This window comes from Protopterus annectens, chromosome 4.part0 (genome assembly GCF_019279795.1).
Source record: "Protopterus annectens isolate FY-2018-M chromosome 4.part0, PAN1.0, whole genome shotgun sequence".
NCBI classification, from domain to species: Eukaryota; Metazoa; Chordata; order Ceratodontiformes; family Protopteridae; genus Protopterus; species Protopterus annectens.
This window is the reverse complement of record NC_056733.1, coordinates 1205842449-1205859509: the sequence shown is the minus strand read 5'-3', so window position 1 is coordinate 1205859509 and position 17061 is coordinate 1205842449. Positions and strand designations below refer to the sequence as shown.

The window sequence follows — 17061 nt, the reverse complement described above, 5'->3', positions numbered from 1 at the left end:
TAGCATTGTCTCAAGATACCCAGATTGACCAGCTGAACTAGAGAGGACGCCAGTAATCTACCACTCGACATGCTAGAACAGTAAAAGGGAGTGCTGTACCTTTAAGGGAAGTGGATATTCACAGGGGTGGTAGGTAGATGTAGTGCTTTACTTGGTACGAGAGTGCTTACTTAGTAGAGAAGTATTGAGAACAAGTGCTAGGCTTATAATATAGTGAGTAATCTGATTATACTAAGAGTAGAGCTTCCTTAAGGGAAAATTTGAAGAGCACACTTGGCAGAGCCAGAAGAAGTTTAACCTTGTTTAACCAGCGCTGTGCTATGCGCACAACTGCGCAAAGCCGTGCAAACACGGATTTTAAACAGGGAACTACAAAAGAGCTAGAAATGGTCCAAAACAACCAATTACTACAGCTTCTTGTGCTGAGGTCACTTCCTACAGGGACAGGTAGGCTGCTCAAGGCTCCCCACTCCCACTGGTGAGCAAAGAAACTTCCTTCTATCCAAGTAAGGTAATGGACAACACAGGAACTACACCACAGCCCAGAATACAGCAATGCCTGTAAACTGGTCTAAACTAGTCGAGGAGAGGTGGGAAAACAAGGATTATTTTTTTTTTTGATAGAAACACACAGAAAATGCAGAAACAGTGATAAATCAGTTACACAGGCTAGCACACTTTAGTTGGGCAGCCTCCACAGTTAAATTAAACAAACAAACAAACAAACTTTCGATCAAATTCGACTAAAAAGTAACTTTAAGTGCAGATTTTAAAATAATGCAGCAAACAGTTAAAAAACAGTTCAAGCTAATTCAGGGTAAGCTACAGAAGCTATTCCAAGTGAAAAAAAGCAGATACTTAAATCCAGAAAGTAGTTGCTTCTCTGAGTTCTCTGTAGCTAAGACCAATCTGCAGGACCACGAGGAGCTTGTCTGAGCAGAATAGCCAGAAAAAAACACCCAGAGGCGGATTTTAAACAGGGAACTACAAAAGAGCTAGAAATGGTCCAAAACAACCAATTACTACAGCTTCTTGTGCTGAGGTCACTTCCTACAGGGACAGGTAGGCTGATCAAGGCTCCCCACTCCCACTGGTGAGCAAAGAAACTTCCTTCTATCCAAGTAAGGTAATGGACAACACAGGAACTTTCAATGTGCTTTATTGCTCTGGTTTCTTCCTAGGTGTAAAAGAATGTAAATTTAGTATCTATTAGCCTGGGAACACCAGGACATGGTAAATGATGATGTAATGTTCATCAGAACTGCAAGTCCGATTTAAACAGAGAGAAAATCAGAAGGCATTAAGCATTTTGATCTTGGACTATCCAACATCACCAGCACTCTGCTTATGTTCTACATGTATGTAAGAAAGTAGGCTCTAGCACTGTGATTTCTCTTAGTCTAAACTTCCTAATTTTATCTATTCCTAAGTGTTTTTCTTGGAAATCAGACCTGTCCTACTGTATTATTTTAAGTATTTCTGTGTGATCTCTGAACTCTTATTGTATTGCAGTAGTACTGTCTATGTCTTTATTATTAAATATTTTTTAAACACTTTCAACTGTGGGTGCTTTATGTAGGGATAATTTAAGCTCTGGAGTACATTGCATGTCTTTGGTAAAACTGTACAAGGCCCCTCTGACACACTTTGACTGCTTAGTTACACTACTACTGCATAATAATATTGCACAGTAATAATTGGACACCTTTTTAAGGGCCTTTGAGTAGCTGATAAATATTAGCTGGGTGGCGGCAGAAATTACTACTGTGTAGTCTGGGTAAAGGGGCACAGCTGGAGAATCTGTGTCAGCCTTTCCCAGGAGTGGTTGTGAAGTTGTATAAACTCTTATTTCAAAGTGTGTGTGTCAGCTACTTGGGCAGGGACACGAAGCACTGGTTGGACAGAGAGGGTACTGGAGGTTAGCTTGTCAGCTAGGCTGAGATCTGGACCCAATAGCTGTGTCATTGGGGAGCCTTATTGGGGACCTGGAGTGCAAGTGAGCAACCAGCCGCAGACTGACTGTGATCTCTGTGTGCACTTAAGGGAAATTGTACTTTGCTGTGGGTATTTGTTATCCTTTCCTCTATATGAGACGCCCTCTCTGGTGTTGGTGGTGAGGATTGAGGCTCCTTGATTGCTGGGCCAGGGCACAGACGTCACACAGGGTTTTTTTCCTAAGTGAAAGAAAATACTTAAATGTTCAACTTCAAGACTGTAGCAACATTGCCATCTGCTGTAAAGAAAGCTAAGTCAAGCATTTCACATCTGTCTTTGAAATTAAAATTATGTCTTGTATGTCCTTTCATCTGCAGAGCTCAGAGCCATTTGGTCTGGGCTAGCATATTCCTTCTACTGTGTTAACTTAAGGAATAATTACTAGAGTCTACATGAAATGTCTTTTATTGTTGTAGCTTCCTTAGGAGGTGTTAGCCTGCTAAATAATGTAGCCTGTTGGTCTGCGAACCCCAGGCTAAGTGTCAAACATGATGTAATGTAAATAGGACTGAGGATGTCAATTTAAACAGACAGAATCAGAAGGCATTAAGCACTTTGGTCTTGGACTATCCAACTCAGCACTGCCTTATGCTCTGTATGCAAGTAGGATTTTAGCACTGTGTTTTCTCTTAGGAATAGTTGTGTTGTAGTAGTATTGTCTTGTGTTTTTATTATTTATTATTAAATATTTTAAACACTTTCAACTGAGGCTGTTTTATGTAAAGATAATTTAAGCTCTAAACTACATTGCATGCTTATCAGTGATCCTGTTATCAAGTCACTCCATAGCTTTAGCCCTGGGTTACACTACTATTGGATAATAATATTGCACAGTAATAATTGCACATCCTCTTAAGGTCCTTTGAGTACCTGATAAATATTAGCTGGTGGTGGCAGGAATTACTACCGTATAATCTGGGCATAAGGGCACAGCTAGAGAATCTGTGTCAGCCTTTCCCAGGAGTGTCTATGGAGTTGTATAAATTCTTATCTCAAAGTGTGTGTGTGTCAGCTACTTGGGCAGGGACATGAAGCACTGGTTGGACAGACAGGGTGCTGAAGGTTTTAGCTTGACAGTTAGGCTGAGATCTGGACCCTATAGCTGTGCCAGTGGGAAGTCTTATTGGGGACCTGGAGAGCAAGGGAGCAACCAGCCCCAGAAAGACTGTGATCTCTGTGTGCACTTAAGGGAAATTGTATTTTATTGTGTGTATTTGTTATCCTTCCCTCTATATGGGATGCCCCTATCTGGTGGTGTTGAAGATCGAGGCTCCTTGATTGCTGGGCCAGGGCACAGGTGTCACACTCCCTCCTAAATTTATTCGTGCTATATTTGGTTTTGCTCATGAATTAGCTTTCATGTAGTACAGCAGTACTTAATAACTGGATAGCTAACCTTCAGGAGTACAGTGACAGTTAGTGTACTAAGACACAGAGAACATAATGCATTCCATTAAGATGCAGCTGCCCAAGGTTTTATTTTTTTCTTACAATCCGCAAACACTTTTTCTATCATTACTGTGACAAGCTCCCTTATGACTACATTGCTTATGCACAATATCTGAACCTCAGAAGCAAATCAAAGTTACCCGATAGTATTATGTAGAATATATTTTTTCATGGAATAAATGGTGTAGTCTCACTATCATCTGTTTTATTATAGACTACATTCACATAACAAACATGCAGGACCATATGCTTACATTGTTATTTAGCATTATATATTCCACACTGATCAACAGCCAGACAAACAATGCCTTAGTACCTAGAAGAGGAGTAAAAAGCACCAATCACAATAAAGATGCAAATTACGTATGTACCACTATTACAATCATTGTCATTGAATGGGATCTCTATACGTGCTCTTGGATTAAACTCTTTGCTGTAATTTATATGGCTTTTTATAAGGAAAATAGAAAAGTATACATTGCTTGTTACTGCTATGTACAACTAAGATGCGATAAAGCTCTAACAAGGGCAAAAGTACTCCTCTCAACTTAATAAACTATGGTTTAAACAAGCAGTACAAGCTTGAATCCAGTTTTCTTATTTTTACTACAAATGCAAAGTGATCTTTGAAATGGATCTGATCTATTCAAATGATCTATATGAAGATATCAAGAGTAAACATTCCTGTACAACTAGTATCCCTTTTATTACACACACACACACACACACACACACACACACACACACACACACACACACACACACACTATAAAACATTTACACAACTCTGTTAATTGCCAGGTTTTTGTGATATAAAAAACTGAGTCCACAATAAATCATTTCAAAACTTTTCCCACCTTCAATGTGACCTACAACCTGTACAATTCAACTGAAAACAAACAAATATGTTACGAGAAAAAATAAAAAACGTACAGTACGTTGGTAGCATAGAGATCTGATGAAGCTAATTGTAAAAGCGCTTAACTTTGTTCTTGCCCTTTATTAAAATAATTACATTTGGATTTTATCTCTGCTGTGGAATGCTTGTTATGTTCTTTTCTACAGTGTTATATTATATTACTACTTAGAAAAAAACATGTTGAAATGCTACAGCACATGCTCCAAGGCTAACCCTTGGAAAATGCAACAACAAAATGTTTCTGCAGGGGGACAGACACCCCCTCTGCCCCCACCATACCTACCCACTATTCATTAAATACGCCAACTTGGAGATCGCACAATCCCTGGATGAATAGGCATATCCCCTACTTCAGCGACTGTTAATATTGTGCATCTGTTAACCATTTATACAGGTCAGACAAAGTGGATCAGCAATACATAGCTCAACTCAAAAAACTCCAGCTCTGCTCCATCGTATATCGCCCACTCCAAGATGAACTCTGCCCAACGTACAAAGCAACGTCTAACCCAGACCTGATGGACATGCTAAACTTAAAGAAATCCCAATCCCTCAGAGCCACATGCTCCTGGGACATGCATCAAACAGAACATGCTAGAGGGACAGATTCCTGTACCAGAGACTTCCCCTGCTCTGGAACAGGCTGCCCATTCATGCCAAGCAAAGCTCCCCATTAGCCCTCTAAGAGAAATCTTGACAATTGGATAGGTAATAGGAAAATCACCCCGGGAATCACTGCTGTGGCTCTGCTAGACAGGGGCACAGGAAAATAATTTTCTTGGGTGGCGAAAGCCAGAGAGCTCATTTGGCTAGGCTTGCATAGGCCCTAGGGCTGACAGCCTAGTACTTACCTATGAACTGTAAAATTCAACCTATGCTGTATATATAGCTAGATTATTTTTATATATATATATATATATATATATATGTGTATATATATATATATATGTGTGTATATATATATATATGTGTGTGTATATATATATATATATACACATACATACATACACACACACACACACACACACACACACACACACACACACACACATATATGGATCAATGTCAGATCCATGAAAACCCAGATTACCGATGACCACATCAGAGACATCGCCAACAGAACACATCCCCGACAACAGTAAGTCAATGTATCATGGAACAGAATCCATTCCCATTTCCGTAATACATTCAAAAACACATTAAAACATGTATAGAAGGGGGGGCAAGCCCCGCTGCACCATGTGGGGGACTGTGCCCCCCCCACAGCCCCCTACTTATATATACCAACTCCAAGATCGCACTACAGTGAGGGAATGGGAATAAATCCCATTTCCCACTACTAACCACTGTCGCGGATGTGTTCTGTCAACAATGTCGTCTGGTGATCTGGTCGTCGGTAATCTCTGTTTTTGTTGATCTGACAGGAACCCATAGATTATATATATAGAAGTTCTGGTAACTGTGTGTGGCAACAGAACTACTATTTCAGTGCAACTCCAGTTCTAGATTGTAAGGTTTTTAAAAGTATCCACAATGGGATGTTCCTAACCTTCAGTGAGGTTTGGCCAGGGGTCCTACAGGCTCACCGTGTTGCCACTGCAGAGACCTCTTGCTTGGATCAACCTTCTTTGTATCCAATTGCCCACAAATATTTCCCTAAATCACTATCTACATACATGTATGCAACAAAAATAAAACATTTAATCTCCAAACCTCTTGACTAAAACAAAGGAATGAAAAGTTTTGCAGCCTTCTTAGTTATCGCTTAGATGGCATGACAAAAGCCAACAGTCTCTTTTGGGCCCGAAGAGGCGGGTAAGGGGAGTCTCAATCTTCTGGCAGCTTCCTGGGAGGGCTGTACAGCAGAAAGCAGATACTGCAGAGTTAATTTGTTCTAGAAATAGACTTCAAGAGATGATGATGAGAGACCCAAATGTTTAGGCCAATACTTGGACAGGACATGAAAAAACACACAATACTTGAACAGATAGAATCAAAGAAGTCAATCTCTGGCTCAGCATTATGGATTGCCAGGACAGGGTCACTATCTAAACAGCAGGACGGATTTCCTCACAGCAGTTATGTCAATGTCATGGACATCCAAAATCTGCAGGAAATAATGCCAGCAGTTTTAAAGGTAAAGTTTGCTGAAATGCTAATCCTGCTCTGCTGGACCTGGTGCACAACGCAAAACAAGTATCAGAATTTCGCAACCTAGGAACTAAACACAGTCTGCAAATTAAATAGGCCATCCTGGAGTGACACTTAAGTAACCTTTTTTTTTTAATCTCTGCTGCCCTGTCCATTAAGGACTGTCCTTATCGCATTCTGTAAGTGGACCTGAAAATAGCCCACCAGATTTTTTTTTCTGCTGAGCTCATGGATCAGGACTGAAGCAGCTACAACTTGGTGTCTACCTGCTGTTTTCATTAGAATTTCGTTTTCATTAGAATTTCGGAAATTTCTATCGGAAAGACTTTCATGATACTATCAGTGACATTCCTCATCAGTTTAACTTCAAACCCTTGTGACTACTCGTGTATCAAGCACATTCTTATGGCAAATAATTACATTTTCTGATTTTACAGCACACAGTTGTGGTTGGTCTATGCCAAATTCATCAACATTCTAGCATAAGAAGCCTGCTGTATATAAATGCTGCACTCTCTCTAGAAATAAGTACTGTTAAAGGAATAAAATATTGGGATTATAAACACGGGCCTAAGCCTCATGATTCCCTTGGTTCAGCAGGCCACACTTAGGTTCATAGGTTGGTTCAGCAGGCCACACTTCTGGACATAACTAGGAGTAAAAAAATATACACACACTCACACACCCTGTCATAATCAAAAAAACAAAAAGGGGGGTAGATGAAGGGAGAAGCTAATGCATCAGTGATCATTTGAACATCTACTGTTAAATTCACTGACACGACTCTCTTGTGCTCATCATACTGATCACTGCTGCAGTGGTCTTGACTATATGGGTAAACCACCCTAGCTTAATATACTTGGGAAGTGAAAGGGGAAGGGTCCAGGCACCTCTGGAGAATAGTCCTAGCAAAGCCTGATCTACACCCAATCCTATCCAAAGAAAAGAAAAGGCACCAGTTTTCCAGGTCTTATTGTATGGAGTCCAGGAGCAGAATTTTGCCAGCAGATTGGTTTAGAGAAGATGCAAAAAGGTCTGCTTGAAGGACTCCCCACAAACAGATCAGGGGGTCTTCCAAAATGCATTATAGTTTCCATTTGGGAGGGTTTGTCTTTGTCTTGCTCAGCTTGTCTGCTCTGCCACACAATTTTGCTCTGACAGAATGCCTACAGAGTGAGATTGTGCTGTGAAGCTATATCCCAAACTAATATGGCTAGTCTGCAAAGTAGGTAAGACCAAATACCCTCTTGAATGTTGATGTACTATATATGACTGTGGTGTTGTCAGTAACTACTTGAAGAGGTCCGGAGGACAAAAGATGATTCAGGAAGTCGAGTGCCTTGATCAGAGAAAGCATTTCTTTTATATTAATGTGTTTTCACTTGTCCTTGATGCCCCAAAAAATGTGAATGTTTATCCCTCCTGAAACTGTTCCCCAGGTAAGTCCAAGGCATCTGTGAGGGGAGGGGAGGGGAGAAGGGAAGACATGGATTTAGGAATATTTGCTGTTTCCACTTACAAATCTCAGAACTGGGATTTGAAAAGATAATAGCTGTTGGTGCTGGGGCCAGAGAGATTTTAAATACCACTGTATCTTTCTCAAGTGTAGTCTTGCCAGGAGTATCACGAGAAGCACTAATGCCAGGAGACCCATAATCATGATTTATTCTCTTGCAGTGACCACAGTACAAGTGGAAAACCCTAGAAATAGATCTACTTTAACTGTTGAAGAAATGCTCTTTGAACTGGAGGTGTCTAGCAGACCACAGGAACACAATTCTGTGTGGAGGAGTAAAAAAGACTTTTCAGTGCTTTCCTGGAATATCTGCTTGTGTAAGAAATCTCTCATCCAAGTCAGAGATTCCTGACACTTTGAAAAAGACTCTGCAAAGATGAGCAAGTCTCCTAAATAAGGAAAAATGCAGCTGTCCTGCAGCCTGCAATAAGTTACAACTGGTGCAATACACCAAAACTCTTGGTGCAGCGGATAGTTCAATGGGTAAGGCACAGAAATACAACTGCATAAACTTACTATAACAATAAATGTTCAAATGAACACTGCAGTAGCCTTAGCTATATGGGTTATATCCTGTCAATGACACAACAGCAAGATAGAAGGTGCCCTGAATATTTGGAAGCTATGTGCACAAACTGCTGGGCAGTTCAACCAGAGCCAACTAAAAGACAAGTTTTGGCTCAAAGCCCTTCAGAGCTATCCTGTTAAAAGAGAGGGGGAATCTGAGCCCTGAAAGGACAATGCTAGGAACAAACAAAAGATAAATGTTCACCGCTGGCATAAAAAAGCACACCAATAAAACAAGGGGGGGTGGAGGGAGCAGCTACTGCAGCAGTAATCATTCAAAGATCTACTTTATACCAAGTTTATTTACACAACTATACTACCTTTTATCATACTGAGCACTGCTGCAGGAGCCTTAGCTATATGGGTAGATTCCCTTTGTTAACAACATTTGGGAGGTGGAAGCAGAAGATTTCAGGAGCCACTGGTGAATAGGTCTAGATCACGCTTTGCAGGGACTAGAGTGGTGTCTCGCCTACAAGGCAAACTTGGACCCTGCCCTACTACAGATGCTTCATATGTGCAAGTCTAACTCTTGACTTCAACAATTGGCTAAGCTTCTGGTGTCATTCTAAGGGGATCCAGTATCTGTCTACTTGGGATGACATGGTCGACAGACCACGATGCTTTGCCACAGATGGCCTGCACCCGTCGTCCCTGGGATTCCGGATACTGGCTAAGGCTCTTGCTGCCCTTATAGTGCCTTTTTTAGGCAAGGTTCAAATAACTAATTCAGCACCATAACAGGAACAGGCAAGCAAAAACTGAGGGTAATGCTACTCAATGCTAGAAGTCTAAATCTCAAAATGCACTCACTCGAGGAACTCCTTAAAATGGAGAACATCGATATCTGTGCAGTGACTGAGACCTGGTTCAATGCTCCAGAGAGCACCCCTGCACTACCAGGCTACAACTCATACCACACTTTTCGGCCATGTAACCTGGACTGAAACACCAAAGGCGGAGGTGTAGTTGCTCAGCATAATTCATCCAAGGTTATCCCAGTGCAACTAACGTAGGCAAAACTGCAATCCAAATTGTAGCTTGCTACAGATTCCCCACCATGCCCAGGGATTCCCACTCCTCTTTTCTTGATGTACTGGAAAATATTGGGGTTCAGCCAAACACCCTAATAATGGGTGACTCCAACTTCCCCACCATTAACTGGGAAAATGACTTGTGTACCAACTCCTTTGCTCAACGCTTTCTGGAATTCATAAACTCCAATGCCCTGGATCAACTTATCCACACCTCCACCAGGGGCAACAATATCCTCGACCTAGTCATTACCAACATGAGTGACTGGTGTTCCACACCTGAAGTCAACTCCTCGTTTGTCCGATACAACCATAAGCTAATCACCCTTGACATCCACATCCCACCCCCACCCCACATTAAGGAAACCACAGTAAAAATTTTCTCCAAAGCCAACTTCATGCTTCTTAAGACAGAAGTGGTGAACTTCATGACACCCATGCAGATGGACAATACAGTTACAACTGCTGAATCCTACACAAATGCACTCTAATAAACACTTACACGAGTGCATGGATCGTGCTATCCCAAACAGAACCAAAACGCTATCCTCCAAAAAAAAAAAAAAAAAAAGGAAGCCAATCTGTTAGTCCCCTGCCATAAACAAACTGTACAACAGAAGGAAGAAACTGTTGCAAAAGAGAGTAGAGGAGCTCCCTAGTCAGCCTCAGTAAGAAGCTGAGATCCCTTAGAAGACCCTCCAAAGCAAGCTACGAAAAACACCACAAAGCATTCTATAGCTATGTTAAGAATCTCGATGGCAACACCCAGACCTGCTCTGAGTTACAGCACAAAGGCACGAAAATTACAGAAGCAACTGATATTTCCAACATCCTAGCAGATATGTTCAGTGCTAAATTTACCCCCCTCTCACCCCCTAAAGGGGCCATATCTATACAGGAAGAATGCAAAGTCCCTGTAATCACAACTACGCAGGTAAAAGCTGCACTCTCTAAAGCCAAAAACACAGCATCTATGGGACCGGACAACATCCCAGGCTGCGTTTTACACGAACTTCAGAAAGAACTGGCTCCCCACTTAAACACCATGTTCAATAACAGCCTCGCATCAGGCTTTGTGCCCACTGAATGGCGCACAGCAACAGTTATACCACTCCACAAAGGGGGAGCCAACACTGATCCCGGGAACTATCGACCTATTAGCCTGACGAGCCTGATCTGCAAGGCCATGGAATGTATCATTATGGAACTCATAAACATAGACATTGGTAACCTCCAAACTCTGGATCCCACCCAGTTCAGGTTTGTGAAAGGCAGATCATGCCTCTTGAACCTGATCGACTTCTTTGAGGCAATCACCAAAGCTGTAGATGAGGGTAAGGTGGTTCACACAGCCTATACTGACCTCGCCAAGGCTTTCAACACCATCCCCCATTCTGGAATTATAGCTAAACTCACTAAACTAGGTATAAATCCCTACGTCACAAGATGGGTTGCCAACTGACTCACTGACAGAACCCACACTGTAAAAGTTGCAGACTCCAAATCTGACCTCAAAGCAGTGACAAGTGGAGTACCACAGGGTTCCGTCCTGGGACCACTCCTGTTTGGTATCTACTTCTCTGAAGTACAGGCTAACATAGAAGGACTCTGGCTAATGAAGTTCGCAAATGACTGCAAACTAGGAGCCATAGTCAAGTCCCCAAATGATGTGGACATCCTACAGAAGAGCCTCGCTGACACAGATGCCTGGTGTAAGAGCCATGGCCTCAAGCTCAATGCCAAAAAGTGCAGTGTCATCCCCTTTGGTAAAAAAACTCGGTACCCATGAACTAGGCAGTAATCTACTTGACACCAAATGCGTGATAAGAGACCTTGGGACAGTAGTCTCTCCTTGGATAGTCACATCGCCACAGTAGTCAGGAAGACCTTCTACGTGGCACACCTCATCATAAAAGGGTTCTCATCCAGGAAAAAAAAGAGGTCATTGTTCCTCTCTACTCGACACTCACTAGACCCATTACCCATTATAGAGTACAACGCCCCTTTTGGAATGTACCTCACAAGACATCTGCAGCAGCTGGAAAGGCCACAGAAGTACCTCACAAAGAGGATTACTGGCCTCAAAACAAATGCTCTACACTGACCGCCTCAAAAAACTCCAGCTTTACTCCGTAGCATGTCACCTACTCTGAAGGTGATCTCTGCCTAACATATAAAGCTATGTCAAACCCAGAGCTGTTGGACATGCTACACCTAAAGAAATCCCAATCCCTCTGAGCTACACGCTCTAGGGACCTAAACCTTGTCACCAGAATAAGCAGGACATGTTGGAGGGATAGATTCCTGTCCCAGAGACTTTCCATACTCTGGAACAGGCTACCCATCTATGTCAAGCAGAGTTCTTCATTAGCACTCTTCAAGAAAAATCTTGATGAGTGGATGGGAAATAGGAAATACACCCCGGGGATCACTTTTGTCTCTCTGCTAGACAGTGGCACAGGAAAATAACTTTCTTGATTGGCGTTAAGCCAGGGAACCTTTTTGGCTAGGTTTACGTAGGCCCTTGGGCTGATAGCCTAGTACCTACCTATGAACTTCACATTACCCGCTTAAAAGGCCTGAATCTAATATGCAACATCAACAAAACCTGCTGGAGACAAAGGTTGGTCTCCCAGAGGTTGCCCTGTCTCGGAAATAGACTTCCCATACACAAACAGAGCATCTCTCTGACCCTCTTCAAGTGCAACCTTGATGAGTGGATGGAAATTTGTCCCAGGGGTTTCACCTGTGTCCCTTCACTGACAGGGGCAACAGATGCTCACTGAGGTTTCTTTTTAGGGATAAACTCTTGGCTAGGCTTGGAAAAGCCCCAAGGCCACTTAGCCTAGTAGCTTCCTATGAAGTCTATACTGCTTTGTAAATGTATGTACAAAGGACCAAGTACCAGCTTCTAGAATACTTTGAGAAACCAGCGCTTTCCAAAAAGCCATACATTATGCCAAGGCACTGGCAGAATGGGCCTTGACCATGCCTGAAACAGTTTTGTTGCGGTGAGTATAACAAAAGGTAAAGAAGGTTGTGCGTCAGGGCCGGCAACTCGGCACATAAAAATCTACTGCCAATCATTAGCGGACCAGAGTTCCACTGTGGCGACCCCTAACCGGGAAAAGCGGAAAGACACAACAACAACAACCTTAAAAAACAGAGTATTTCTAAATAGCTGTCTAACAGGCTGTCCCTTCCTCTTACCTTCCCAAGAGATGAACAATTAATCTCAAGATCTAAACAGTTTAGTTCTGTCAAGATAGCACCTGAGTTTTCTATGGACATCCAATGTGTGGAGCATCCTTCTTCCCAATTTTTAGGTTCATGGAAAGAAAGAAGGGAGATAGTTTGGCTTAAAGTAAACTCTGATACCACTAGAGACATAAAAATGGATAAGTTATAAAATAAACCCTGTTCCTGTAGAAAATGAGATAGGGTTGAATCACTTTAAAAGCTTGCAACTCAGATACACTTCTTGTAGAAGTCAGAGCAGTCACTAAAACAGTTTTCCATGTTAGGAGCCTTAAGCCAGACAGGTTAGCTTGTTCAAATGGTGCAAGTGTTAGGTTTTCTAACACAAAAGAAAGATCCCAGGAAGGGATTTCCCTTCAAAACATTTTGGCATGAAAACGCACTGAAAGATGAGGATCCATGGGAAGACATGCTGAAATGGCTGATAAATGAACATTGACAGTATAGTCAGAAAAGTCATATGATAACTTACATAAATATTGCAGAACCAGAAAACAAATATTCCTAAGTGGGTGCTGGTTATATTGTTAGCACCAACTAGAAAACCTTTTCCATTTGTTAATGTACGATTTTCTAGTGGCAGGCTTTATTGCCTCCAGTAGTGTCTGCTGCATGCCCTCAATAAACAGGTGTCTAAAAGGAATTAAGACCCTACCAACCAGGCAGTTGATTGACATTCATAGGTGCTGGGGTGTATCAAATACCCTGTTCCTATGTGAGTAGATCCAGTGTGTGAGGAAAGTTGTGGTAATTGCACCTGGCAATTCCCAAAGGAAGGGAGAACTATGGTTGCCTGGGCCAGAAGGAAGTCACCACATTTATCTTGGGGCATTCCTTCTGACTCTTCAAATGTACTCTGCATATGAGTGGAAAGGGTGGAAAAGTATACAGGAATATTCCTGTCCAAGGAAAACAAAAGGCATCTGTCTTCCAGGCTTTCTTGCATGGAGTCCTGGAGCAGAGGCTTGACAGTTGTAGGAAGAAAAAGGGTCTGCTTGAGGAACTCCCCACAGATAAGACCCTCTGATCTAGTATCAATTTGTGAGGGTCTGCCCTTGTTCTGCTCAGCTTGTCATCCACACAGTTTTGCTCTGGCAGGATGTAGGATGCCTGTAGAGTGATAATGTGCTGTGAAGCTATATCCCAAGCTAACATATCAACATATCTAGTCTGCAGAGGGGGTAGGACATGGTTCCCCCCTTGCCTGTTGATGTACCACATGACTGTGATATAGTCTAGCAACTTGAGGAGGTCCTGGGGGCCAACAATGATTCAGACAGTTGAGTTACTTGATCAGAGCAAGCGTCTTTTATATTTATATGCTTGTGTCTGCCTTTGGTGTCCTACACCTTGCACTTTTATCCCCCCGAAACTGCTCCCCAAATAAGGTCTGAGTCGTCTCTGGTGACTGACGGCTTTGGAAAAGGGAAGGAGAAGGGGAGACCTGGATTTAGGGATATCGGTTATCTCCAACAAGTGATTTCTTCATTAACAGACTTCAGCACTGGAATCTAGAATGACAACATGTGTTGCTGCTGGGCCCAAAGAGACTTCAGCTACAACTTTATCTTTCTCATGTGGAGTCTTGCCAGGGGGTATTATGAGAATCATAGAAGCCATGAGACCCAAAATTGTGAGGTATTCTCTCACAATGAACAACGTTTGAGTGGAAAACCTTAGAAATATATTTAGATATAGATCTATTTTTTTTTCATTTGAAAGAAAGACTCTGAAATGGGCACCTAGCTGACATTCCAGGAACACAATCTTGTGTGAAGGAGTCAAGAAAGACTTCTGACTGTTCTCTTGGAATTCCAGCTTGTGTAAGAGATCTCTCACATAAGAGAAACATTCCTGACATTTTCAGAAACATTGATTACATTTGTCATAGGTTCATAGCTGTCATTCTAAGTCCCTTAGTTTTGGTTTTAGCACTTGGGCTTCAGGCCAGTTATTTTACATTTAAGAAGTACTTTGTGGTCTACAGTCTTGTGGACAAACCCTTATCAAAACTCTCTCTCCACAAGTCTGTCCAAGTTTTCAGAGCACTACATCTGGACTATTTCCATCAGTTTCTCCTGCCAGCCTGGTCGACATGGGCATACTGAGAGACAGTGTAGCAAATGCCTCTTGTTCACCAACAACCCTATTCTCCTAGCACATAATTCTCTACTGCAAGAAATGCATCTACATCAGTAACCTGGAATCCATGCACTCTCGCACCACAGTCAGTACTCCTGACAAAGACGAGATTGCCAGCACAAACACCACACCATCCACAATCACATAGCCAAGCACAACACACACCTACTTATGCAGCAGTCCTTGATAAAAATGTATATAAACAGCAGAGACCTCCAAAACACATTTATAAACATTCCACGCACAACACCAAACACAGCAGACAACAAACCAGTGTCTCACAAACACAGCCATAAGGCATAGCAATAAACCAACACAGCCCATGACAATAAACCAAACATACTAGTAACTGGTGACTCAATTGTGACACACACACAAATGCCCCCCTCACCAGGTTCGACAAGGAGAAGGTCATTGTCAGTTGTCAGTCAGGTGCCAGAATCAGCGACATCATGCATGCACTTAAGTCTCTGCGCAGTGGGTACAAGTATGACTCTGGCATTGTCCATGTTGGTGTAAATATCTCCCTGGACTATATGGAGAGAGACATGATTGAGCTCTCAGAGTATGTGTCCCAGGAAGGTATGACCCTAGCCCTAAGCAACATCCTACCTTCACCAACAATGATACCAACAAAAATTAACTGACTTCAGCAACTGGCTTAGTTTCCAGTGTCATCCTAAGGGGATCCAGTTATCTGTCTACTACCTTGGATGACATGGTAACAGGCCTCGATGCTTCGCCAGAGATGACCTCCACCTGTCACCCCTGGGATTCCGGTTTCTGGACAAGGCTCTTGCCTCTCCCATTGTGCCCATTTTAGGCAATGTCCCAAAGATAAATCTTCCAACATAAAAGATCTGTCAAAAAGCAAGTTAAAGGTCATGCTGCTTAACGCTAGGATCCTTAATCTGAAAATGCATTCACTGGAGGCTCTCCTCGCACTGGAAGATACTGACATCTGTGCAGTCATGGAAATTCGGTTCAAGGCTGCGGAGAGCACCCCTGCCTTACCAGGCTATACCTCATTCCACACATTCTGACACCAAAATGAGGTTGGGAAGACTAAAGGTGGTGGAGTCTCTATCTTCATTAAAGACAAGCACACCTCCAGACTGGTTTGCCAGCATGATGCACTAGAACTACTTCAGGTGCAACTGACAGTTGGCAAGGCACTCATCCAAGTTAAAGCCAGCTACAAACCCTCTCCATGACTCAAGGCACTCCTCCTACCTGGACCTACTTGACTCCATCCATCAAAGGTACTCCCCAACACCTTGATCCTTGGTGACTCCAACTACCCCTCCATAGACTGGATGAACTATTCCTGCACTAATGCACTCACCCAATGATTCTTTGACTTTATCACTTTTAATGCACCAGACCAGCTCGTCTCATTCCCCACAAGGGGAGATAACATTCTGGATTTGGTCCTCACCAACATGGGCGACAGCTGCACCACTCCCATAGTAAGTTCTTCCCTGGAGAGATCAGATCTTCGGTCTGTCTCGTTCAAAGTTTCTATCAAGCCAACCCCCCCCCCCCCCAAGCTATAACCAGGCTAAAAAACTTCTCAAAAGCTGACAAAAACCTCCAAAGGGAGGATATCAGTAGCTTCACACCACTGCCCCGCTTAGAGGATGCAGACAACTATGCTGAACAGTATGACAATGCAGTATACAAGCACCTGTACAACTGCATGGACTCAGCCATACCCAACAGAACTAAAACCTGCTCCTCAAGGAAACACAGACCTATCTCATGGACATCCTCGATCAACAGGCTTTACAACAAAAGGAAAAAAACTGTCACCAATGGGTAAAAAGGCATAAATTCCCAACTGGAAAATCTCCCTCAGCCTCAACAAGCAAATTAGATCATTAATGGAAACCTCCAAAACCAATTATGAATCAAAACTAGCCTTTAAAACAAAGGGACACCACAAAGCCTTCTTCAGTTACATCAGAATCCTCCATGGCAAAGCGCGGATTTGTTCTAAATTAGTACTTAATGGTACCACTTACACTTGA

The 17061-nt window shown here is 42.5% G+C and overlaps 1 protein-coding gene across 1 annotated transcript in view; it reads right to left on the bottom strand.

The window, feature by feature from the left end:
• The window catches only part of SFXN1 (sideroflexin 1), an 800283-nt gene that overhangs the window by 718305 nt on the left and 64917 nt on the right, over positions 1-17061 (bottom strand). The gene's annotated exons all lie outside the window — the stretch shown is intronic.